The sequence below is a fragment of the Vicugna pacos genome, chromosome 24 (genome assembly GCF_048564905.1).
Source record: "Vicugna pacos chromosome 24, VicPac4, whole genome shotgun sequence".
Taxonomy (NCBI): domain Eukaryota; kingdom Metazoa; phylum Chordata; class Mammalia; order Artiodactyla; family Camelidae; genus Vicugna; species Vicugna pacos.
In genome coordinates, this window is record NC_133010.1 from 21,237,890 (window position 1) to 21,262,490 (window position 24,601).

The 24,601-nt window shown below is 41.8% G+C and overlaps 2 long non-coding RNA genes across 3 annotated transcripts in view; one reads left to right on the plus strand and one right to left on the minus strand.

Moving 5' to 3' along the window:
- The first annotated feature begins 4,804 nt into the window (after positions 1 to 4,804).
- On the plus strand, positions 4,805 to 9,469 carry LOC140689019 (uncharacterized). Its single transcript, XR_012063881.1, has 3 exons — positions 4,805 to 4,990; positions 7,685 to 7,761; positions 9,230 to 9,469. It is a non-coding gene; the product is annotated as an uncharacterized lncRNA (long non-coding RNA).
- A 1,702-nt stretch (positions 9,470 to 11,171) lies between these two features.
- Positions 11,172 to 24,601, minus strand: part of LOC116285308 (uncharacterized) — a 34,277-nt gene continuing 20,847 nt past the window's right edge. For both annotated transcript variants that reach the window (XR_012063885.1, XR_012063886.1), the window contains exons 3-7: positions 23,889 to 24,017; positions 17,886 to 17,979; positions 15,033 to 15,175; positions 12,536 to 12,570; positions 11,172 to 11,347 (exon numbers count right to left, since the gene is read on the minus strand). This is a non-coding gene — a long non-coding RNA (uncharacterized lncRNA). The remainder of the gene's footprint in view (positions 11,348 to 12,535; positions 12,571 to 15,032; positions 15,176 to 17,885; positions 17,980 to 23,888; positions 24,018 to 24,601) is intronic.

The following is a 24,601-nucleotide window of genomic DNA, read 5'->3' on the forward strand; positions in this document are numbered from 1 at the left end:
ATTTGTCTTTCTCTCTCTGACTCGTTTCACTCAATATGATAATCTCTAGGTCCACAGGATGGCTTTTTCCCGCCTTTTCAAAAAAAACTGAAGTATAGTCAGTTTACAGTGTTGCACCGATTTCTGGTGTACAGCACAACGTTTCAGTCATACATATACATACATATATTCTACAGGATGGCTTTTGATGAGAATCTTCACCAAAGAACTACCTAGTAACATTAGTTTTCTCAGGTGATGTGATTCCAATCAGATCTCCCCACTAATGTTTCCTTGTCAATTTTCAGTGGAATAACCACTTACATGGAAATTTGTACCAATTCTGGAATTTTTTTCCCGATTGTCTCATAAATGTCATACTTAAAATCTGAAGTATAGCTGATTTACAATGTTGTGTTAGTTTCTTGGGTATAGCATAGTGATTCTGTTTGTCATATTCTTTTTCATTATAGGTTGTTACGAGCTATTAAATATAGTTCCCTGTGCTATACACTTGTTGTCTATCTATTCCGTATATAATAATTTGTATCTGCTAATCCCAAACTCCCAATTTACCCACCCCCCAACCTGGAATTTCTCTGACATGCTCTCTGATAGCTATCTCTAACCACTTGGACCCTTAAAGCCCATAATTCCTCCTTGAGTTTCCACCTTAGCCTTCTCTTTGTGGGTGATCCACTTCTTTTATTAGATTCTCATCTTCGCCAAATTACATTCCATCATCATATGACCATCTGCTTGTGGCTGATTTGTTACTGTGTCCTTCTCTCTGTTTTTTCAAGTGTTGCCCAGCAGTCTGGGGGCCTCGGATCCTGGTGCTGGTGGTGATGCAGCAGCCATGGAACCACCTCCTTTCGAGCTCCCCAGGCAGATGATGAGGTTTCTTCTGATTCTGAAGGTGGCTGGGAATTCATTGCCTAATGACTAATTTCCTCTTTTGTAATGTGGCAGGAGGGGGAGCAAGGCAAAAATCCCAACCTCTAAACTCCCTCTGGGGCTGTAATAAGACGTGTTTACAAAGGAACAATTTTAGAACACCAAACCATGCCAAACAAAACCCCAGGGCTGAAGTTTTAGATTTTCCCTTGTTCACTCATCTGGAAAAGTAAGTGGCGGTGGTGGCGGCTGGTGGGGCCAGGGTGGCCCCAGTTAACGTCAAGAACACGTGACTTCTCCTAGTCTGTATTTCTGGTTAGTCCTGCTGGAATGTACACACGCCTCTTACTGATCCAGAACAAATGTAACACCCTCCTAAGCCCTCATTTGCTTAATCATTTTAGGAACTCTGGGCCCTGGATGAGCACTGGCCGCTCTAAGCCTCAACCACAGGAAGCGTCGGCTGGAGAGACTGCTTTCCAGGGGCCATTACTCAGGGAATACTTGCCTGAACCAAATGGAAACCATCTGGCCAAGTGACTTTATTGTCATGAGCTAATGACTCTGTATATTCTCACAGAGATTTAAAGGGCCAGGTTTGGAAAAAAATTTAAAAAGGGGCATGTTAATCCATTTAAGCCATCTTTTACTTATTTCAATTTGAGGAAGATATTTTAGATCAAATTAAAAGTGATCATTTTCCTTTTTATATATACTCTTCCCTTCAATATTGTTGTTTTTCAAAAGTGCGTCTAACCGTTTTTAAGCCAAATAGTAAGATAATGATGATAAAAATGTTAAGAAAAAGTAGGCATCTTTCCAATCCCATGAGTAACTTTCCACCCAAAGCGTTTCTGGCAGAGGATTTCATTTTCTATAGTAACAACATTTTAGACAGTCTGGAAGCAGCCTAGATTACTTAATGTAATAGTAATAATAACTATCAGTTATTAAGCACAGAACACATGCCTGGATAAATGCATGTGCTAAGTACTTTACGTGAGCTGTATCTCATTGAATCCGTACACTGTTAGTGCAGGGCAGTTCTTGATTTTATTTTACCGATAAAGAACTACAGCTCGGAGGAACAAGTAACATGCCTCAGGCACGATGGGTGAAAAGTAGGAATATGGGGCTTGAATCACAGTCTAAGTCTAAACACGTTCTCCGCCTGCCACGCACAGTATAGAAAACTGTGCTGAGTTTTTCTTGACTCTGAACCCTCAGGGAGTTAAAAATAAATCCTAAACTTGTGAAATCATCACTCACATGGAACTCAAAGTCAAACACAAACTTATTCAGCTCTGGTCCTTTAAAAACAAATTATTATTCTGGAGAATCTGGCTTGTAATCAGATGATTTGGGTTTAATTGTCAGGAATAATGCTCTTTGCATATGTAAATAACCGTTACAGCCAGGCCTGTCCAAGAGGAATTTTAGAAAGACAAGTCTTTCTGTTCATGTTAGACTCCTCCTAGTGCTTTGGCTTCCTCTCTGCCTTTGGTAGGTGCCAGGGTTCTGTTCAGCCAGAATTCAGAAAACCCATCAACTTTAACATCCAATCAATTGAAACAAAATAAAATACAAAACCCATAAAAAAGAGCTCCCTTATGGCCAGAAGTGTTTCAGTTATAGTTTATAACAGTCTGGACTCTTTCAGTTCTCATGACAAGTACCCAACCCACATTAACCTAAAGAAAAAGGCTAATTCCAAGGCTCACCCAGCTGGGGAGGGTCTCACTACTCCACAAAACTGTTGTGACTTCAGACACTGGACACACTTCGGGGAACACACTTCTGACCTTCTGGCTATAAATTTAGGGGTTTCCATGGCTCTCTCAGGTTTGATAATTTGTTAAAACGATTCACGGGACTCAGGGAAGGACTATTCTTACGGTCACAGCCCTGCCATACAGGGTGCGCCCAGCGAGAGGCCCTGGAGGGATGCGGCGCTTCGGCGCCCTCTGCTGGTGGGCGCGGTGCATATCCTCCTGACACTCCACTGCGCTCACCAGCCAGGGCTCTGCGGAGCCTCGGCGTCTAGAGGTTATTGGGGTTTCACTACAGAGCCACAATTTTTTAAAAAACTTATTGAAGATAGACAGTTTACAGCGTTGTGTTAATTTCTGGTGTACAGCATAGTGACTCATATACATATTCCTTTACATATTCTTTCTCATTCTGGGCCATTACGAAGAATTGAATGTAGTTCCCTGTGCTATGCGGGAGGACCGTGCTGTTAACCTATTTTGCATATGGTAGTTTTATCTGCAAACCCCAGACTCCCAATTTATCTTTCCACTCCCCCTATTCTCCACTGATAACCATAAGTTTGTTTTATGTCTGTGAGTTTGTCTCTGTTTTGTAAATGAATTCATTTGTATCCTTAATTTTTTTTTAAGATTCTACATATAAGTGATATCATATGATATGTTTCTTTCTCTTTCTAGCTTACTGCACTTAGTATAACAATCTCCAGGCCCATCTATGTTGCTGCAAATGGCATTATTTCATTCTTTTTTATGCCTCACTTAAATTTCATTGTATGTCTATACCACATCTTCTTTATTCAATCATCTGTGGAAGGATTTTGGTTGCTTCCACGTCTTGGCTGTTGTATATAGATCTTCCATGAGCATTGGGGTGCATGTACCTTTCCAAATCAGAGTTTTCTCTTGATATATACCCAGGAGTGGGATTGCTGGATCATATGGTAAGTCTTTTGTCAGTTTTTTAAGGAATCGTCATACTATTTTCCATAATGGCAGAACCAAACTGCATTCCCACCAGTAGTGTAGGAGGGTTCCCTTTTCTCCACACCCTCTCCAGCATATATCTTTCATGGACTTTTTAACGATGGCCATTCTCAGTGGTGTGAGGTGATACTTCATTGTAGTTTTGATTTGCATTTCTTTGATAGTGATATTGAGCATTTTTTCATGTGCCTATTGGCCATTTGTATGTTTTCACTGGAGAAATGTTTGTTTAGGTCTTCTGCCCATTTTTTTACAGCCAGGATTGATTAGATCATCAGCCACATGATTCAACTCAATCTCCTGATGCCCTCTGCTCCCCAGAGGTCAGGCTGGCCCAAAGTTCCAACTCCCTAATCATGAGGTTGATCTTTCTGGTGACCAGGTCCCACCCTGGAGCTGTCAGGGAACCACCACAGTCAAGCTGTTAACATAACAAAGACACTCTTGTCACTCAGGAAATTCCAAGGGATTCAGCAGCTCAGTGCCTGGAACCCAGGACAAAAACTGGACCAGCTCTTTGTTACTCTGTGCCTTCAGTCTAGAACTGAAGCTGAAGGAGCAGTGAGAGATGGGGGAGCCTCATGGTGGCTCCTGAAGTCTCAGCTTCCAAAGGAGTAATTTACTTTTAGTGACATTTCCTGGGCTCACATTAGTCAGGTGGCCCAGTATGACATCACTGAAGAGGGGAAATATAAACCTCCCACGGTGAGGGGCAGCCAGTATTTTGGACAGACAGTAACAACAGCAGAAAGGTAAATCTGTATCACTGAAATGGACGTCTGTTAGTTTGATTAATCTTTTCAAAACTCTACAAGTTTTCTTCTGGGTGGGGAAGGAGAACTTAGGCTAAGTAGCTACTACACGGCAGTCGCTTGGTCTGTACGCTGTATCATACAAGTATCACCCTTAGATGAGGCAGGGTGTGCATCATGATGACCACTTTGCAGATATGGAACCGAATCTCAGGGACAACTCACCACACAATTATTGATTAACTCAGATGCAAACCTTGGTCTGTCCAGATTCTAAAGTCTCTTCCTGGGGGCTTGTTAGATGCAGAATCTCAGGGCCCCTCCCCCCGCCCGAACCTGCTGAGTCAGAATCTGCATTTTAACAAGATTCTCAGGTGATCAGTATGCATGGTAACATTTGGAATTAGGTTATATGGAGATTCCAGAAGCTATTTGAGGTCTCCCTCCCCCTTTCCCCCCAGTCTGTTTTACATCCTCGATCTGTTAAAATAACCAAAATAAATCTGTTTAGTTGTTATCACCCTCCAAGACTTCACAAACATGCTCTTGTTTAAGCCTCACAGCCACTGCACAGTGACAATGCTGTCTATCACCCCCACCTCACAGGTAAGGAAGGTAGCTCCTGGGGAAGTCAGAGTGCTAGCTGGGAAAGGTACTGTAATTCCTCGCAGGTGAAATGTCAGTTCAAAGTGGTATAAAACACTGCTTCTTTTGACTTTCCTTTTAACTAATATTTAATCATAAAAAAGCTGATAGTAGTGCTAGTAAAGAAACTGTGGCTATTTGTTGCGTGCTCAAAATTTGCTGATCACTACACTAAGTGCCTTGCCTTATCCAAATATGTAAATATGTGAAAGTGTTATGTAAATGAAGTTCATTCTCTGACAAGTAGACAAATCATGAAAGCATTTGGCTTGTTTATCACAAACCAATGGGTGAAAAGAAGAAATGATAACTGTGATTCACCCCCATCAGTAGGACCATCTGACCATCAGCAATGACTCGGTCTGGTGTGGGGCTCCCTCCAAGGGACATCTGGAACCACATGGGGGCCCTCTTGGTTGTCCCATGAATGAGAGGTACAAGTGGCACTTAGCGCCTTGGAATCAGGGAGGCTAAATGCTCTGCCAAGGATGGGACCCCAGCACAACCAAATATCGTCCCTCCCCAAATGCCGGTGGTTCTCCTTGAGGAGCCCAGGCCTCTGCCACAGCGTTTGTATTTATAAAACGAGGTTCAACCTCGGAGAGAACTGTGCTGATTATTTCCGTTGCCAGAGGCTTAACACATTCCGCTCCCAAATTGTTGCGATAAACTCACCAGGACGCAGATGTACCGAAAGCCCAGGGGCTTTGAGGCCGTCAGAACTCCCTTCATGCTCAGAGGGGAGAAAGCTCTTCTCCCCTAACTAGAATTCCACCACCGCGCTCAGACCAGAGATTTCCCCCTCGTCGCCATCCTGGCCGGTGTTGGGGAAATAGGGTGGCTTCTAATTCCTGATTGTGAGGCTGGGAGACCACAGAGGCAGGTTTTATTAGTGGGTGGGGTTATGAGCCTGAATTCACCCTTCCTCCCTCACCTCCTGCTGTAGGAGTGCCGGCCCCAGCCACAGGCTAAACGGCGAAGTCAGGAGTGGGGCCCAGGGCAGCTGAAAGTGATGGATCTCGGGGGGTAGTTCTGCGGTGACTCCTGGAACACAGGCGATTCTGAGTGGCCTTTCCTGGTGCTGCAGTAGTTCCAATTACAAGCAGATAGCTTAGGGGGTCCCTGGAGAAAGAGAGCCAGGAATGAGGAGCTATTTTGTGATCTAAGCCTGGCTACAATGCTTGCCCTTGAACAGGCCCCAGTAATTAACGATCTTAAGGGAACAAAGAAATGCAGGAGCAGAGAAGAGGCGGCCAGCCATGGTGCGGGGCTAAGGCAGAGTCTCAGTTCCTCCTCACGGGCTAGACAGAGTAATACATGTTTGAGTTCTGCAGGAACGGAGGCCCCCACTCAGGTGGTGGGTGAAATGGTGAGGCTGACCTTCCTGACTTCAATCAGCTAAGCCGTTGACTTTTGCCCCCAATGTTATGCTGAATTCTCCTCTGCTCAAGCCCCTTCATGAATATGCATGTACCCTTAACTTAAAACTTTACCAATTTTGCTGCTCTGGGAGACTCTGATTTGGTAAAGATTCTGGGTGTTTTCCTTATTTGCTGTAAGTAGTGATAAATCCATTCATCTCCTAGAGCTTTGGCTTGGCTGAGTCTTTTGGCTTGACACCCACCAAGAGGTTTTTTCTTTTTCCCCCCATGCTGGGAAAAACATGCATCATAAAAAGATGACTGCTAATTACAAAGAACAGATATCTCAAGTGAATGATTTTGGTGCTTTTTCTAAGAATGGGAAGATGCACAAATCTGGGGTCATTGAACATCTTCCTTTGCTATGTAGCCTAACTACAAAGGGACTGGTATATTCAAGCACAGAATGCTTCCTGGCCTTCTCGGTCCCGAATTCCCCTCCGGGTGCACTGCACGTGGGTGACTGCAGTGACTAACGGCAGGCAACATTTTAAAATTTACAACCCAAAGTAGTATTTTGAGGAAAAAAATGTGGTTTTTGGTAGCTTCCCTGGGAAAGTGGGCTGCTCTGTCTCTGGCAAGAATATAAATCAGGCTCCTAAATTTCCCCAACACTTCCAACTGTGCCATCTGCCTGTCTGGGATCGAAAGCGTATGTATTTTCCTTCACTGAACAACACAGATGACTGGCAGTTTAGTCATTTGTCACTACGGATTGACTGCAATTCAGCCCTTGCCAGAAGTTTGCTTGTGACAGCTGATAAGAGAGGGAAAGAGAAAGGAAGAATGTGAAAAAAAACTGGGGGGAGGAGGAAGGTTATAGCTTAGTGTTAGAGCACATGCTTAGCATGCATGAGGTCGTGGGTTCAATCCCCAGTACTTCCATTAAAAAATAAATAAATAAACCTAATTACCTCCCAACAACAGACAAATAAAGGACCTTATTTTAAAAAAAAAAGATTTGGGGATATTATGTTTATCTGTTCTTCTAGGGTCTCTAAGTTATGGGACTGTATTATGTTAGGTGACCAGAGAATGTTCTTGACTGTGTGTGTGTGTGTGTGTGTGTGTGTGTGTGTGCACGCACGTGTGTAATCACAGTTCCTTTCAAAATGTCTTTATAAGAGTAACAAGACAATGCTGTTAGGCTAATCTACCATTTTACTAATTTCTAGGACTGCTTTAATTGACCTTGCCAAAGTAACAGGTGTCCCTTTCTTTTCTTGCTATTTAGGATCTGTTTCAGAAAATTGGACGTTTGATGGGGAAAGACTTTCATTTCAGAGACAGAAGGCTGGTTCTTCAGTCAAGGTACACAAATGTCCAGGCTTTCATAGTATTTGAATAATTATCCACTATATTGTCCACTGTATTTATACAGGCATCTCTTTGAGAAGTTCCTGCTGGAGTCTAGGTCTAGTTCACCTTTATGGGAGAATTTATGTGCCTTATTCTATTTCGAAGTGGGACCTCTTATGAAATATCTTTGCCTTATTGTTTTGGTTACCAGAAAGCTAGTGGCCAAGTAAGTACTTGACTGCACTGCTTAATTAATTCCAGATGCTAAGAATACATATTGTTCTTTAAAATATTACATTTTAATTGTCAGTTTGTGTCTTAATATTTTGTAAGTTATCTAAAACGCCCTCTCCCACTTAATTTTTTTTGGCAATAGGCATAGAATTACCCCACAGATTACTTGCTAACTGCCAAGGGCAAAAAAGTCTAAAATGGAGCGCTGTGGCTTTTACCACCCCAATACAGCGATCAATTGTACAGTCACTAATAGGACAATCAGGCACTGCGTGCCTTCTGAGGCATGCAATATGATGTGCATGCTACCTCGTGCCAAAAATGTTAACTTGAACATAATCAAGTCTTTAGGTCTCACTTTCAGTTCCTTGGAGAAACAAATTAAACAACATCACGAAGAAACAAAGTCAAATCTAGAGTGTGGGAGATTGCACAATACAACTGGCCAGGGCTCTTAAAAAGCTAAGTTTCATGAAAATAATCAGGAATATAGAGTCAGTCCTAGAGTCAAAGAGATGGGAGGAGGTACAGAAACTAGATCAATAGTCATTATTTTTAGGCACATAAAACAGTGCAGCCACTTTGGAAAATAGTTAACAAGTTAAATGTTAATTTACTATGTGAGCCAGCAATTCCCCTGTTAGGTGTCTTCTACCAAAGAGTAAATATATGTCCGCACAAGGACTTGTATGTGAATGTTCATAGCAGCAAAGCCCCAAACTGGAAACAATCGAAATGTTCATCAACTGTTAAGTGGATTAAAAAAAATGTGATCTATCCATACAATGGAATATTACTCAGCCATCAAAGGGAACAATATTGATACATGTTATAACATGAATGAACATCAAAAACATGCTAAATAAAAGAAGCCAGATGCATAAGACCACACACTATATGATCCTATTGATATGAAATATCTGGAAAAGGCAAATCTAGAGAGACACCAGAAGATTAGTGGTTGTCAGGGGCTGAGGAGAGAAGTGAAGATATACTACACATAGTTATAACGGATTTTGGGAGGTGAAAAAAAGTTCTGAAACTTGATTGTGGTCATGGTTTCACAGCTCAGTCAATTTACTGAAAATCATTGAATTGTACACTTATAATGAATGAATTTTATAGCACATAGATTGTATGTCAATAAAACTGATTTTAAGAGGAGTATGGCAGGAGTGATGTTGGGTGAGCCTATTCCTCGAGAGACCTTGCAGCTTTCACCTTTCCCCTGCTGTAACCTCCCCAGAGACCGTCCTGGAGGAGAACGAGGTGCCCAGCCAACAGCTCGTATAACCCACTGCCCCCGGGAGTGAGCCCTTCTTGACGCTTCCAGCCCAGCCGACCTTCTCAGTGAGCTCGCTCAGGTGAGACCCACGGAGGAGACACCCAGACCATCCATGAACCATGAGATGTAATAAATTTTTGTTTTTCACTAATTTTACATTTAAAGTACACATGTGAATAAAAATATATATTGGTGTAGTGATACGGCAAAAGATTAACAACTCAACTGTGTTTAAGTGATAGACATATGATTATTTATTGTGCTGTTTCTATTTTCTGTCTGTTTGAAAAATTCAAAACAAAAAGTTAAAATAGGCACCTGGGGGAAATCATTCCTGGAGAGGGGAATAGGCATGCGGGGCAGATACAAACCCTCCCCTAAATTCATGTCTGCCTTTCCACCCAGGCAATTCTTGGACATTCGAGATACGTCTTGAGTGAGGAGCCGCTGGGGGAGCAGAAGGGATTCTAACTGGGGGAAAGAGCAGATGCGGAGAGACAGAAACAAGACAGGCTTTGGCTCATCAGGGGCTTACTCACTTATTCATTCAACAAAAATTATTAGCATCTACTGTGCTCGGCACTGAGAAGGTGCTGTGGATTCAGCAGGGAGAAAATCAGCTAAAATTCCTGCCCAGCTGGTGCTTACCTTCTAGGAAGGAAGGCAGATAATAAGGAGCAGGCATGGATGGAGTATCAGATAATCAGGAGTGGATCCAGGTTTTGTGAGGTTATACAAAGTTGGAGCATTCATTACGAAAATAAAGGAGTCCGTGAACATGGGCAGCTCTGACGCTGATGTTTCATCAGCTCCGTGATAAATCTGCTCAGGTGAGTTCGTGTGGGTTTCTCCAGAAGAAGAACCAGGACGAGGATTGGACTGTACATGGTCAATGTGGGAAATCATTCCAGGAAATAGTGGTGGTGAAGGGGGTTGTGAAACAGAGAAGAAAATTAAGTCGAAAAATGTGGTCATTCCGACCCGGGGAACTGGGAAACGGCACAGAGCACGCAGCTCAGACTCACTCACTGGGAGGGTAAGGAGCCTGGGGTGTATCTGTGTCCACGACCTCCTGTCAGTCACTGCTTGGAGCTGACTCCCAGGGACGTCATTTCTGGGCACTTCAGTGGAGCAGAGTGGGTGCTAACCCTTGGAAATGGGACTGGGGTGCATCGAAGTACGAAGAGGGAGAAGATATGGACCCTGCCCTGGGGACCACGCTAGAGTCCACCACCTGCACCACTGTGACCCATTCATGCGCACATTAGGTCCATGGCATCCTGTCACCAATTCCTCCAGGCTGGCCTGTCAAAATTTCTAAAGGACTCACACCAGGATGGCTGGAAGCTGATGCTAGAGCTCCCTCTGCTGGTCCCCAAACTGCAACTAATATTCACCACCTTCCTCACTGCCTTCCATTCTAGAGTCCCCTCCCCCTTGGCTCACCTTTCTGCAGGTCTAGGCTGTTTTCCAGGGGGAAACCCAGACCCTTTCCTGGAGGGGTCTGAACCTTTAATTCCTGTGTGCTTCCCAGGTGTGGCTGTTGTGTGTGGAAACAACCGGTAGCCTGGTGAGTCCCTGAGTTCCAGGCATACTCTCCCCTGCCCCGATTGTGTAGCAGCGATCTTATTTCCTCATACCTGGGTGACTTACCTCCACCAACAGGGTAACTCCACTCTGCTTTTGGTCCACCAGCAGGAGAAGCCCCAAACGGCAGTCAAAGCTTTAAGTTCTGTGGAACTCTCGCTTAGTCTCCGAGTACAAGTGTGCCTGTGGTCAAGGAGAGCCCGAAACCGGGCAGTTAGGGACCACGTCCACTCTTTGGTTCCAAGACCTGTGTGTTCTGCCTAACAGAGCCACAGCACCGCATCACGGCCAATGGTTCAAAGCGATTTTACCCTCTCCACATGAATGGAGAAACAATACTGCAAATGCCCGGCAGATGAAGACAGGCTGTTGAAAAGGAACAAAGCCCAGGCTTTGACTTCCACAAATGCCAGGACAGGACAGATCAATGCCAGTGCTCCTTGTAGAGAAAAGTGTGCAATTAGAGAATTTCATGCTTGGCCAGATTGTTGTCTGTTTGGGAAGATTAAAAGAAAGATGCTGTTATTACATGTGCAAAATCCTGATAAAGCACTTGTGTTAAAAAGAAATTACTTAGACATATAACCCAGTTCACCAAGAGACAAACCAACATTTAAAATTTAAGAATTGAGATATCATGGCATAAAGAACTAGTCATAAACTTCAAAACCAGTTAAAGTTAGACTGTAGGAACAAATGCTAACTTCATTGAAAACACTGAAGAAGACCTAAATAAATGGAGAGAGAGAGAGCACATTTAGAGATGAAAAAACTATGTATTTTTCCCACCTCATTACCGACTGTTCTGTTGATGGACACTCAGTTTGTTTTCTTAATACAAATCAGACTAAAGTGAACATTCTGGTACATTTCTTCTTATGCACATAGGCTAAGTTTCTCTAATCTATGTACTTTCAAGTGGAATTTCTGATTCAAAAGACATTCTTATATTCAGTTTCATGAGATGTTCCCGAATCAATCTCTAAAGTGGTTGTATGAATTCTCCTCCCTCAAGCAGAACCCCAAAGTCCTTGCCATTCTTGCCAATACTTAGGTCTTTAGGTGCTTCTGTCCTAAAGACTATAAATGGAAGCTTCCCACGACCCCCGCTTCGGGTTTGATTAATTTGCTAGAGGCGCACAGAACTCAGGAAAACAGTTTACTTGTTGCTTACCAGTTTACTATGAAAGGAATGATAAAGGATACAGATGAATATCCAGATGAAAGAGACGCATTGGACAAGGCATATGGGAAGGAGCAAGGAGCTCCCATGCTCTCTCTGAGCGTGTCTCTCCCCCTGAACCTCCACATTTCACTGGAAGCTCTCAGAACTCTGTACCTTTGGGGGCTTTATGGAGGCTTAATCATATAGGCACGATCCATCATTAACTCCATCTCCAGCCCCTCTGCATTCCTGGGAGGATGGGAGGTGGGGTTGAAAGTTCCAAGCTTCTAATCTTGACTTGGTCTTTCTGGTGACCAGCCCCCATTGTGAAGCCATCCAGAAGCCCATCAGCAGTTGCCTCTTTAGAGCACAAGACACCACTGCCTACAGATAATAAATGCTGGAGTAGGTGTGGAGAAAAGGGAGCCCTCCTACCCTGTTGGTGGGAATGTAAACTGGTGCAGCCCCTATGAAAAACAGCATGGAGTTTCCTTAAAAACTAAAAATAGACTTACCATATGATCCAGCAATTCCACTCCTGGGCATATATCTGTAAAAGATGAAAACTCTAATTCAAAAAGATACATGCACCCCAATGTTCACGGCAGCACTATTTACAATAGCCAAGACATGGAAGCCACCTAAATGTCCATTGACAGACGACTGGATGAAGAAGAAGTGGGCCACAGGAAGGGCCCATCTGATTAGGTCAGACCCACCCAGGAAGATTCTCCTTTTGATTAACTCAAAGTCAACTGATAGGGGAACTTAATTACATCTGCAAAATCCCTTCTGCCACGTGATGTAGGATAATCATGGGAGTAACTGTCCCACCACAGTCACCAGTCACAGCCACACCCAAGGGGAGGAGCTGTATGGTGTATACAACAGGCGGCAAGAATCTTGGGGCCACCTTAGAATTCTACTTATCATAACATTTCTTCTCACTGCTTAACCCACAATCAATTTTCTGTCTGTCGCATTAACACATTTATATTTAGAACCTGAGGAATTTCTTACTGGACTTTCCTTTCTGTTACCCTCTGGGACCTTTGGGAAAGGGCAGTCCTGTGCAGAATGGAAGATCAGAGCAACAGTATTTGGGAAGAACCTCCTGCCACTGACCCCACCAGCCCCTGAGTTATGGAGGATCAGGATAAACCCAGGGAACTCTGCGCCTTCTCTTCAGGGTGGGACTGACAGCTGGAGCCAATGACACATCTTGTGTCCAACATTTGGTTGCCCTATTAATCATGCAGATGAATAACTTTTCATTAGGTTTCCTTATTCAAAAACTGAAGATGTCTTCATTCTCTTTAGGGTCTCTGGCAAATTAGATTTCCGAGTCATTTTATAAAGATTTAAATTAGTTATTTTTAATGATGACTGGAAGAAGGAAGAGAAATCATCAATAATAGAAGTTTTAATGGGAAAAGTAATTTCTGTATTCTTTTCAGGGAGGACTTTTGGGCAAAAGTTATTCATAGAGTCAGCATGATTATTACTTTCAGTATGAACCTGAGTTAGAAGAAGAAAGATTTGCTGAAATTTGTGTTTGAGAGTCACATACCTGAGGCACAGGGAGTGTTCAATGTATTTGTAATACCATAAATTATGCATTTGATTAACATTTTTTGGTGATTCATTTTCCCACTTATTAACTTAATCAATACAATTTTTCACAGTGAGATTTAATATTGTGAGTAATAGAGTGGTGGTAAGAATGAGGCAGATCTATTCATCTGGGTTAAGTGAGAACACCTTCATTTTCATAACTTAGAGCATTATCCTTTACACAGAGAGACTGAACTAAATGCCAAGCTTCCTGTATTTGCTCAGAGAGTTTCTCAGGATGGTTTGTTTGTTGAAGAGGAAACATTTTGTGTTTGGCTGAAAGTAGCAATTGAGGGGAAAAAACTCAGGAAACTTTTAGGAACTGAACTGGTTTCACACTTCTAAGAATTTATAAATGAACTGTGCAAATGAAAAAAAATGGTTCTAAAGATTATTCCACATATACCTGAGATCATACCATGTTGTCTTTCTCCGTCTGACTCATTTCACTTAGTATAATGCCCTCAAGTTTCACCCATGTTGTCACAAATGGCAGGATTTCCCTCTCTTTTTTTGCAGCCAAATTTTATATATATTTTATATATAATTAGCGTTAGCTGTAGTAGTTACAGTTTTGTAGGTTAGGCTGCAGGATCTGATTTTTATTAAGGTTGATTTCTTAGATTATTTTTGAACACTCTGGGCTTGTTATTCCATCCGAAAGCATTATACCATTAAAAAAACACACACGCTCAGATGTAAGGAAAACAGCCTCGCTGTAGAATTCTATTCCGTGTCTCTAACCTTCCGTCAAGGCCTCTCTGCTTTACATATTTGTGGTGAAAAGGTATCCTTAGCAACCAAGATCATTGGCTTGTTATATAAAAGAGACCGCAGACTGTTCTTGTAACATCTGAAGGTTCAGCGGCTGGACGCTGGGTTTGCTTTTCCTTTCCAAAGATAATAAGCGCCCAGATGGCAAGACCTGACAGCAAAGGAGCGCGCCCCCAGCATTTGAATACAAAGTGCGATGTGCTTCAGGCCACGTGCCCGCGTGCCTGGTGGCCTCCCCTTCTCCGCCCTCTCTTCTAGTCTTTCATCAGACGCTCTTCTAGCAAGGCTGCCCAGCCAAGGAAGTCTGGCATTTCATGATGACCCAGGGGAGGGAAAATGTGCTAATGGAGCATTTAAAAATTCAAAATGAAAACAGCTGAGTTCCACCTGACAGCAAACTGTGTATTTGCACAAACCGTCATTATTGAAAAAAGAAGGCTGATGAGGAAAAAAAGAATGACGCGCCCCCAAGATGACCCTATTTGGGCACATTTGAGAAGTAATACTGTGGATCCTGTTTACTAATTTTTATTCTGAAGTTGGTGATTTCCCCAGTCAGAGGAAGAACTGCTTCTATGGTGGTTCACACTGGGTTGGGGAAAATTTTCAGAAAGAAAGTATTACCTTCGAAATTCCTTTGAGACAATAGACGTCCTTCCTCTTTTCTCCTGAAGGAAACAGCAGCAAATGCCCTGATTTGAGGCCATGAAAGGAGCAGGGTCTTCGATGTTAGTTAATTCCCAATAGGTCAGAGCCAGCTGCTAATTCTGTGAACAAGAAAAGTGGGAGAGGGAGGTCGTGAGAAAGACACAACCCTTCCTTTTTTTAGCTCTCCTACCTTGGTAGTCATTTTCTGCCTCGGTTTTGGTTCTCTTTAGCTCTTGTCCAACTACAGAAAAATTTCCTAGAATTGGCCATTCACCCTTATAGGAGAAACCTCTGCACTGACGAGATATTTTCACCTTTTCTTGGCTGCCTGGCCATTAAGTGCCATGTAAGTGACAGCTGAGACAATGCTCTGTGTTTCTGCCCTACCCCTTTCCAGGTGGAATAAGGCTGAGCAGCTTGGGGGAGTCTCACTCTGGACAAGCCTACCCAGCCCACAGGGGGCACTGTGTTCCTTCACAAAATGCAGAAATAAAGACTTAGCCCAGGTTGTGCAAAGGATGGTTTCAGAACTCTCCTCTTGTGAGATTCAGATCTGGTTTCTTAATCATCCAGTTTCTGAAAACTCGGGGTGACTTTCAACACAAGGCATGTGGGCATAATTAAATAATTGTTGGAATTACTGTCTGAGGAGTCACACACCCAGGGAAAGTGGGAGACACTCTGCAGCGTATCACTCGTACCCATGAAAAACCATGGTTCTTTAAACCATGACACGAGGGTTTCCTTCTTACTAATGAGACCCTTTAAGCTACTAACTCAAGCAGTTCTATTACCTTTCTTTCTGAAATGACCAAATTCACTCTTACATTAATTGAATAAGTTATCTCTATGGTCTCTCTCCCTTAGAGAACAGCAAACTTCTTTCATGTGGAATAGAATGCATGTACCACACAAAAGATAAGGGGCATAAAGCAAGGATGTTTGTGGACTTGGGACATAGCAACCAGTGGAGGCTCCTTCAGGATTAATCCCTCAACAAGCAATCAGTCCTCAAGGGGGATGGTAGTCGCTTTAAAAAAGTGTCATTTTGCCTTATATCAAAAGAACGTGAGCCCAAGTAAACACAAGGACAAGGATGTTCATGTTCAAAGTCGGAATTCTATTAACAGCCAAGTAAACTGGGGGAAAAAATCTGATTTTCTCTTTCCTAACCACGATCAAATGCTCTTTTGGCTCAAGACACTAACTTCGGTAAACAGATAAATGTCATGTTTCTGTTTCATTTTTGCATTCTTCTGTCTCCTTGAGGGTTTCTGTGAAATGGTGCACTTCAAGCCACTCCTGTCAATTCCAGTTTTGTCTCCTTTTACTTAGGCAGTAGTTGGAGGGTGGGGGTGGAGGGGGAGTGCAATTTAAATAACAGATAAATAAAGTGAAAGATATGAAAACTGAAGTTTCTGCTCTAAAGTGTTTCTGGTCTCCGTTGACTTTATGGTAGATGCGTCCTATTTGCTTGGAGGATTTCCTGTAATATTGTAGAAATCTTTTCAGGACCCTGTCTGGGTCCCTACCTCTTAAAGAAAGATGTTTAAGCCAGAAACGCGAAGAATGGTAATTTTGGCAGAGAGAAAGTCCCCCGAGAGGACCACTAGGTGGCGGTGCTGCCCCGCTCTGCGCTTCAGCCCAAGCGGAGGTGCTCCTTGTAGGTAATATGTCGGGGAGCCGAATTTTCTGCTAAGTTTTGTTAAGGCTGTGATTTGTTATATCAACACACCGTTGGTTGTCTGTCTAAAGGCCGGGATGGCTTTTTTGGAAAAAGTGGAAAGCAAATGTAAGGGCAAAATTCAGAATCTGTCAAGATTATAGGTAAAATTTCACATTTTACATTAATTGATGGTTTCTGCTGGGTGATTAAAATTTTCCTGAGACTGAAGACTTTTCGCGGCTGACTGGAAAAGTAAAGAGATGGCGGTGGGGGTGGTGGGAGGGCCACTCAGGGTCCTGAAGAAGGAGCCAGAAGTCTGCTGGTGAGGCACCAGCCTGCTCTCTGGGGCAGCTTGAGAGATTTCGACCCCGAAGGTCCCTTCCAAATCCTAACAGTCTATGAATATCTGATTTCAAGCAGTTGCAAAAATGTAAGAGGTCCTGAAAGCCATTTCATTTGGTACGAATTTACTATAAAGGCTTATGAATATTTATAATATGGTATAAACGTGAATAGTATTCTTGTTTTAACGTCAGAAGTGATGTTCATTCCTGGGGTTCCGAGACGTGGAATGAAAACGCTGACGTTCCGTGAAGGAGATCACGGAATTGTCCGTGACGCTATTGTCTTAGTGCTTCATCTTGGCTCTGAACGTTTTAGAAACCGCCGCCCAATGTGCGCTACATTTAAGACTGTATTAGGAAGTCATGCAGAGAAGGACAAGTACTGTGCGTTTCCACCCGCACATGGAATCTAAAAAAGCCCAGGGGGAGGGGATAGCTCAGTGGTAAGGTGCCTGCCTAGCATGCACAGGGTCCCGAGTTCAGTACCTCCACTTAAAAAAAAGTAAATAAATGAACAAACCTAATTACCTCTTCCTCTTAAAAAAAAGAGAAAAAGAAAAAAGGCATTCTAAAAAAGCCCAATTCACAGGAATAGGGAGTTGGAATGGTGGTTACTGGGGCTGGGGGGTGGGAGAGATGGAGAGATGTCGGTTGAAGGACACAAACTTCCAGCTACAAGATGAATAATGTACAGCATGGTGACTATAATTACCAATACCGTATTGCATACTTGAAAGTTGTTAACACAGTAGTTCTTCAAGGTTATCATCACATACACACAAGAAGGTAATTATGGAGAGGATGGAAGTGTTCACTAACCTTATTGTGGTATTCATTTCACAATATATACATGTATCCAATCATCACAGTGGCACCGTAAACTTACAAATATGTCAGTAATATGTCACTAAAGCTGAAAAAAATAAAATCACATTAGAATTTTTGAATCGTACACCTGACATTAAAGAATTATATAAATTTTTTCCCTAGGGAGCATGATATATTTTACACGTATTATATATTCCCTTTGAATTAACTTATTCACTAGTTTTCTGTTAAATAATTTATTTATTGAGGGAACCAGTAATGGGCTCTGCCTTGAAGGAGATTACATTTTTCTGGTCAGACAAGGAACTGGGCAAGGAATTCCAAGAACGTGTGGTAAGTGATCTAAGTAGAGAAACCAAGATTCTCTCAGAGAACACAGCTACAGAGATAAAAATTACTGTAGTAATTCACAAGGAAAAACTGAATGTTAGATTAGATGGTGCAGGGATGTTTACAGAAAAAAATCATCTTTTAACAGAGAAAATAGAAAAAAAGCATTGTGTGTCTGTGTAAAATGCTTTTTTTTCTTTATGGAAACCTGGAGACCTGCAAAATTCTTTGACCACTTCGATCAGGGATGCCATAGAAAAGATAAGACGAAATACTAAATAATACTAAATACTCAGGGAAAAATAAATACGAAGGGAATATTTTTCTTCTAGTTTTCACATCACATTAACAGTTGAATCTGGGGAAAAAAACCTTAAATATCAATAGGCTTTCTATTCTTTGTGAAACTTCTTTTTCCTCATTGTTATTCATCTCCTTCCTTTAGGAGAATTACAAACCCCTAATTAGAACTGCACAGTTGCCTGAAACTTGAAATTAAAAGGCAACAGTTTGCATTTGCAATATAGATCACTTCAGGTCAACAGCAACTTTTACTTATGCAAGAAATACACTGAAATCTGTCATTCATACTGTGAACAAAACAAGGGAGAAAATATTCCTGGGACCAGTGAGTCATAGTTATTTTTGTTAGGGTGAAGGACCATCTCTTGAGAAGGACAACGGCTCCGTGAACAAGAGCCACAGTGTGCTGGATGACACAGGTTACACTGGCAGCTGACGGAGGAGGAAGAAAGTTTTCTCTTTTTTTCACAAGGACAGGTTTGATGCAATTGCATCAAATGCTCCTTGTTGGTGAGTAAGCTGATTTTAATGATGATCCTTTGTCAGAGATACATATATTCTGACAATGAACTCCTCTTTCCACTCTCCAAGTAGAGTGAAGTTTGATATTATTCTTTAGTAATATTTTCGGTGTTACTTCCATAACTTGGGCTCCTTCTAAGTGCCACATCCAGTTCTGGCAACCAGAATGCATTGTGACCCTCTTCTCCCAGGGACAATTTTCAGGGTGTTTCTCTTGCATCACAAAATGTTAGGAGAATCACTATGCTGTACACCAGAAACCAACACAATGTTGCTTAAATCGACTATGCCTCAATGAAAAAAAAAACTGAATGAATAAAGAAAAGAGAAAATGTTAGGGGTGAGTATGTCTTTAAAGATCATCCGTCGAATCCCGTATTTTACAGGGTGGAATCCTGAATGACTGCTAACAGGCGAAAAATTTAATCTTGAGGACTTAGTTACATATTTCATAGGTCGTGGAGCTCCAACTGGGACTCAGAGAGGAGAAGCTAGGAGAGAGTTTGTAGGTGTGAAGAGTCTACTCTGATAGCTGTGGACCGATCTTATTTAATTTTAGTCTGTACAATAATCTTATGTCATGGGCAAATCCCTATTTTTAGATGAAGAGATTAAGGCTAGAAAAGGGAGAGATACTAGTCCAAATCTGAGTTCGCTGGCTTTTCCCTCCCTTCTCCTTCCCTCCTTCACTCGTTTAAAAATATCGAGAGGCTATCTGTGCCTGGCGCTGTGCTGGGGACACGAAGGTGTGCAAATAGAGGTGGAGTCCAGGCTTAAGTCATTCATGGTTCAGCTGCAGAGACAGAATTAATTAGACAATCTCACAGAAAGATGTCAGATGTCACTGGCAAGGGCTACGAAGGACATGACTGGTCTTCTGTGCCACATCCCAATGTAAAAGCAAGTGGAGTAGTTCCCGCCAAGATGGTCCTCGCAGAGGCTTGGCTGGCTGAGTGCCAGCCTCTTGGAAACCCAGCTTGGGGAGAGGCTGGACCTGCTGGTGGTGTGAGAACAGAGGTGCTACCCTTTGACTAAGTTCTCTGGGGCTTCCTGGCCTTGCTTTCACACGGCTTCCTCTAGTGATTTTTCTTTCGTTTTGACAATAGCTCTGTCAACAGATTTTTCTTTAAAAAAATTGTGGGGAAGTCTTCGCCTTGTGAAACTGTGCTCAGGAGGGTGACAACTTGCTTCGCTTTCTCTCAGCCACACTTCTGAGTCTTGGTAAAAGTCCACGGAAACTGTGACATTGACAGTGATTGACACTGTGCCTTTCTGTGGGTGAACAATTGTCCATCTGTCTGTCCATCCATCCATCCTTCCACCCATTTTCATAGTGGTTTTTCCGTTTCTGATACACTTGCATTCTAAGGAGGGTTTTGTCATTGGTTATGATAACTCTTTCAAATTTTGTTTGCTTATAAGGCAAACCAAAGAGAATACAGAAAGTGAAATGATTTTGTCTTGACAAAATGGTAGAAGCCTGAATGAATGCTGCTATTTTTATTTCACTGCTGTCCTTATAAAGTTTGCACAACACAATTTTTACTATTTTGGTGATAGCTTTCTAGATACATTTCATTGCAAATATATGCACATACTTATTTGACTTTTATGAAAATGAAATCACACTCTATAAACATTTCTGTGGCCCTTTTTGCTCTTAGCGACACATCATGAACATTTTTAAGTTCAAATTAACAGCTCTTCATAATAGTTTCAGTTTCTGCTTGGCATCCGATTGTCAGAATGTGCCATAATTAATTAATCTCCTTTAGTTGGGGACAGTTTGGAATTCCTCTATTCTCAGAATTTGCTGCAACAAACATTCTTGCATGTTTAACTTTGTGCATTTGTCTACTAATTTCCTTCAGACAGATTTCCAGAAGTGGAATTGCTGTATCAGAGGCTTTTGACACACACTGCCAAGCTGTCATTTTTCATGAGTTTCTATCAGTTTATACTCCTACCAACAAAATGTGAGATATCTGTCTCTCCACTGATTCCTGCCATGATAACACTGAACAAAGCAGTGAACATTTTTAACTGTTGAGAACTTTTCCATGTATTATTGACAAGTTGCTTTCCTTGTTTTGTGAGTTGCCTGTCTATACCCGTCAGCCAATTCTGTCCTGAGGTTTTTATTATTTGATAAGGTCTCTTTATATAGAGGGGACATTTCCCCAGTTTATTGTTTATATTTTGACTTGATAATGATGTTTTTGAGTTATAACATTATTTGATATAGTCAACTTTATTCACTTCCTCCTTTGTGGTTATTGTGTCTCTTGTCATACTGAGGAAAGACTTTCACGCTCCAAGTTTACTTTATATAGTTATTCTACATTCTTGTCCTAGTACTTTATTTGAAAATATTTATATATACCTGGAACCTATTTTGGAATATCGTATGTGTTAAGAACATCATCTTTTGTTCCAAAGTAATTAGTAGGTTGTTAAAGAACCAGTAACAGACTATTTTATTATTCCCTCTGACGTGAAGTGTCATCTTTATCATATGCATAGACTCCCAATTCACGCATTGTGGCTTATTTCTCCATTATTCGGATTTAAATAATTATGTCCTCTGTAAAGCTTTGAGCTTATTACTATGGCTTCTCTACATTTTTTTGCTAAGACTATTCTTAGGTATTATAATTTTTATGGTTATTTTTAGTGGGTTAGTTTCCATTTTATTTCCTGCTGCTGATTGTTGATACATAGGAAAGCTATTAATTCTTATATACAAATTATTTTTTTGTCATCACGTGCGAACTCAAGTAATGTGAGTAATGAGTCTACAACAAATTTTAAACTGTTAATATTAGTTAATATTTTAGTTGAAGTGCCCTTGGAATCTTTTTTGTATGGATTGTTTTTGTATTTACTAGATACATATTTAACAGGAAGAAAATGCGCTTTAAAAGATGAAACTGTTCCTTTACATCCATGTCGTAGGGAAGAGCAGCATTTATCTTAAAGGCAGACAGCTCTTTTCTTTAGGAAAAATGTTAGTGGATTTTTAGTCATGGAAAATGAAGCTGTTCTGACTGGTGGAATAATAGGCACATTCCTAAATTCTGCTGCCACCTGAAGGGGAGGGAGGTGGAGAACCCCAAGGATGGGAAGACAAGAAACCATAGGGAGTAATGGCCTCAGTGAGGAGAGCAGAACCATGAAAATACAGCTGCTAGGAAATTTCTTGTAAGGGGAGATTGTTCCTTGTAAAGAACAGTGATATTTACTAGTAAATTGTAAATCGATTCCTGTTCTGTGCCCTGTTGTGGTCTATTCAAGAACATACTATATTCATAGAAAATTTGAGATCGAGTAAGGCCAATGGATCAGCAAACGGTTGCCACTGAAAAGATAGTGTATTACTCACAGCTCCCAAGGGAAGTGGGCACGCTCTGCCACCTGGGACCACGTGAGGAAGCACCAGGGTTGGTCATGAAGCAGAAGAAGGAAGAAGAACTGTGGATAAGAGTTTACTGCGGTTTCCTTGGAAAGAAACAGTGAAGGAGGGGTGTAGGGATGGATAGAGGGGCTGTCCCTTGTTGTCTGGGGGTGATTAGGGCAGGTGGATAATGGCCAAGAACACGAGAGCCCTATAAAAAGGTCCTTGGGGGTATGGACTCTGTATTGGCTGGTTTGTATTTGAAAGGCATGCCCTCAAAGGACTCCTCTAGAGGGGGCAGGGGTGTTGATGGAGGCAAGAAGCCAAGACAAGGTGACTCAAGCATATTATTGGATTGTCCAGAACAAGGCATGTCCAGTATGTGCATGTAGGGCAGATATTAAAACATTAAGTTTACAGAAGCTAGAACCACGCTTAATACATAATCCTTCTCAGTGTTTCTAAGCCTTCTGTAGAGTTCTGTTATATACAACTGCATTATGCTAATGGTACTTTGGGGAATACAGGAAGCAGGGCTATTTTCCATGTAGCAAATGTTACAAAGAGTGATTAGAGTAGAAAATCAGAGTGGGAGGTGACCGGGAGGAACACAAGCGCTCCCACCAAGAATTCTCAGAAATACTAAGGGGGGCTACGGACAAGTGGAATAGAGGCTCAAGTCAGCTTATTTGGAAACTAAACACTTCAGAAAGGCTGGAAACACCCAACAGCAGCCCCTTGGGTTATGATGGTAGGAATTATAAGTTCTGGGAGCTTTAGAGAATGGCTTGGGGGCTAGTCTGTTTCTAGAAAAGGGCTCCCTTACAAAAGTGATTCTTAGGGCATTTAAGGGGTTATGGTCATGAATTTTGGGAATCTGGTGACAGTGATGCATTATCTCTCCCTAAAAATGTACAATTTATTTGTCACTTCAGGAGCTTCACAGAAGCCCTAGTGCCCGTCTGTAGATGCCAGTCCATGAACCTTGTGTAAAATTGCTGTCAATATTAAAGACTAAAGTCATGCACACGGCATGTTCCCCTTAAACTGATCACGACCCCCCTAGCCTAACTGTACATCTTTCATACCCCCACATGTTAACTAAGAGAGTTACTTTTTAAAAAATCAACTCTACTTGTTGGGTCCTCACTTATAATGTAGTGTACAATCAGGTCGACTTAGAATGATAGAGGTAGGACTTCCAATGTAAATGCCAGGACAGTTTTCTAGTATTTGTTAGGAAAACTTAAGATTTCTCTCTATGGCCAAAGAAGTGAAGCGCTCATTTTCATACCCTTGTTACTATCTAAAAGTGTGGATCACATCAGAAAATCTAGTTCTTTCTGGTTCTGAGTAGAAGAAATATGATTATCAAAAGAGAGGTTTGTTTTGTTTTGTTTTGTTTTGTTTTTTTGTCTTACAAACAACAGAAATGTATTTCTCACGGTTCTGAAGGCTGGGAAGTCCAAGGTCAAGGTGCCAGCAGATTTGATGTCTGGTGACGGCCTGCCTTCCTGGCACACAGATGGCCATCTTCAAAAGGGAGATTTTATCTTCAGGTTATTGAAAGTATTCTGAATAGTTCAAAGGAGAAATAAAAATCACATAATGACATAATGAAAGCCTGCTTGACATTTTTCTTTAAATTTTAATAAGAGGTAATTTGATAACTTATTGCTAGTTAATACCTGCCTTGGGACCATGAATTAGAAGTAATTTCACTGGTAAAATGATGCCCAGAGGGAACAACACAAGGCAGTCTGTAAGGCTTTCATAAGACGCATTTCAAGAGCCTCCATTTACTTACTTGTCTATCTTAAGTTGCAGTAAGAAGGTGTTGTTTAATAAAGAATTTGTCTGCCCTTTGCCCTAGGTTCCTGGGGTGGAGATTTTAATCTCTTGGAATTTCCCCAGTGATGGAAGTGACTATGATTCACAGAGGGCCCTTCAGACCACACCTATGCCAGTGAGGTGACTCTATCTAAGTTGGGGCCCTCAGACAGTTTTAGGATGGGTGATGGCCATGCTGGAAAGACCAATCATATTGATTAGAACGCCTTTTTTTTTTTTTTAAGGGAAGGAACTAATTAGGTTTATTTATATAAATTTACTTTTTGAAGTGGAGGTACTGGGGATTGAACCCAGGACCTTGTACATG